Below are 2,388 nucleotides of genomic sequence, written 5' to 3' on the forward strand. Positions count from 1 at the left end.
ATGCTTGATAATTTGTATCATTCAAAGATATCATCCTGCTGGTATTCACTTCCATCTTTCACCACAAAAAACTCAGCAATTTGCACAAGCAAACCAAGGCTCTGATGCCACTTTGTTGGGTGCTGGACAGCAACAATGCGCTGCACAAATTCACCGACACGGCAAATATGCACACCACACAGCCCCCTTCACTTGTGATGATCTTTGAGGACAACTTCAACCAACAAGTAAGTAGCGGAATAACACAAACAACATGCACAAGTGACACAGGATTTAACGTGGAAAAACCTCCTCAACTCGAGGAGTAAAAAACCACGGCTGTGGACCGACCGGTCCACGCAACTTCACTATGAGAACGGTGAGTACAAAGTCTTCTCTAGAACCTCTAAATAGATTTACAACACACTCTCCACGTTGCCAACCGGCAACAGCTACAATAGCCACAAGTTGCAAAATTTCAGCAAAGCAGAGTTTACACAGCTTTTGTACCCTTCAGTGTTTTGCAAACTGCTCTTAAACCGCTGAACCAAACAACACCAAATTTGGCAGACAAGTAGACACATGAGTTCTTGACACCCCCTTCAAATTTCAGCTCAATCGGACATCATTTGCCTACCCAAACTGTTCGTCTCCCAAAACTACTCTGTTCTGAAACTGCAGCAGTTAGAGCTTGCAAAACCACTCTTAAACCGGATGCTCCACTAACCCAATCCTCAAACCAGCTAACCAGATCGAAGTACTCAAAGTAAGGAATGAGATCACCAAGTTTGGGGTCGATCCAAGCACGTTTGAGCCTCCAACCACCAGCATGTACACTGTCTAATCAGATGCAGCAAATCTGGACAGAACCTCTGCTTCTTCTTCTTTCTCTCTCTCAGGTTGTGTTTTCTCTTGTGTGCTTTCATTCTCACTATCATGAATGGCAGCCACCACTAGCAGGGGTGTAGTGGCTAGGGCTTTCTCCTTGTTTCACTTCTCTTAGAAGCACTCTCAACCGTTGGATGCAGCGAAGATCAATGACTGACATGTGTTGGACTTATGGGCTGATGTTGGGCTGCCAACACACCTCCATGTGGAGGGACTTAGCCCAACATCCTTGATGCTTTGGAAATGAGATGATGTCCTCATCCTGAACTTGACAGAAAATTCCCTTTCAGCGAATGTAACAAATTCACAATTTATAAAGCATTCTCACATTGCAAGTTCACATCGCAAATTGCAAACTCTCATGTCTACACACTTCATAATTCAATACAAATAAGTCGCTAATTTGAATATCTTCCTACTTTAAAACTCATGCAAAGCACTTTCACCGCCTTGTCCTTCATCCAACCTACTTACATGCCACCTCCCTCTACCAGTTTTTTCCCCTTTCAAATCTAGTTTCTCTGCTGATTTTCCCCAAAACTGTCTCAACTACCCCACCTTTCATTTTTCTTATCAAATAAAGTTATGTTTTCCGAAATACGTTGAAATGAGTTCTGTGCAAAAAAGACAAATCTGCGGCTTTTTCACACATGATACTATTCATCCTTCCAGACCACGAATTTGTCTTTTTTGTACAGATCGCATTTCAATGTATTTCAACCTGAAATTTCACATACATATGCATCACATCCTTGTTTACTTGTACACAATTTTACAGATTTTTTTGAAACCAAAATTTTGAATTTAAAAAAAACCCCAAAACGCCATTCTCCAATTATCTAGTATACTAAAATAAGAAAACGACTAGTCAAACTAACTTAGTGCTGCACGTCTATACTATTGTTGGTGCCTGATGGGGCTTGCACAGCCTGCAACCTGCTAGACAACGGGAGAGGAAGGCGGTGCCTGCAGTGATACATAAATTTAGCTCAGCTAAGATTGAACATAAGGACCTATCCCAATTTCTATAGTCAGAAAATTAATTATTAAGTTACATGAATACATCAAATATTCGGTTACACCTTAAGGGTTGAATTTGTTCCACTTTTTTTTAGAGTCCGAGTGATTGATGGATGTGTGGGACATCCTATTTGCCGCCGAAACACATAGGAGTGCCACGACTGGGCCGGCCCATTGCCAAGTACTCCCTACTTAAAGAAATATAAGAGTGTTTAGATTACTAAATTAGTGATCAAAACGTCTTTACAGAGGGAGTACTATAGTGAGACGAGGAACAATAGGTCTGTAACAAGTAAATTTTTTGCCATTATTTCAATCGCGTTTTTGGATTTCGAAAAACATTTTTTGAAAACTATTTTGAGAATATTGGATATTTCTTAATCATAAAAATTTTCTTAATTACAAACATTTTAAAATATTTGAAATTCAAAAAATCCGTAAATTATGTTTTTCAGAAAAGCAACTTTAAAAAAAAATAGTTTTAAAATAAATTCTGAATAT

The sequence above is a fragment of the Triticum aestivum genome, chromosome 3A, assembly GCF_018294505.1.
Source record: "Triticum aestivum cultivar Chinese Spring chromosome 3A, IWGSC CS RefSeq v2.1, whole genome shotgun sequence".
NCBI classification, from domain to species: Eukaryota; Viridiplantae; Streptophyta; class Magnoliopsida; order Poales; family Poaceae; genus Triticum; species Triticum aestivum.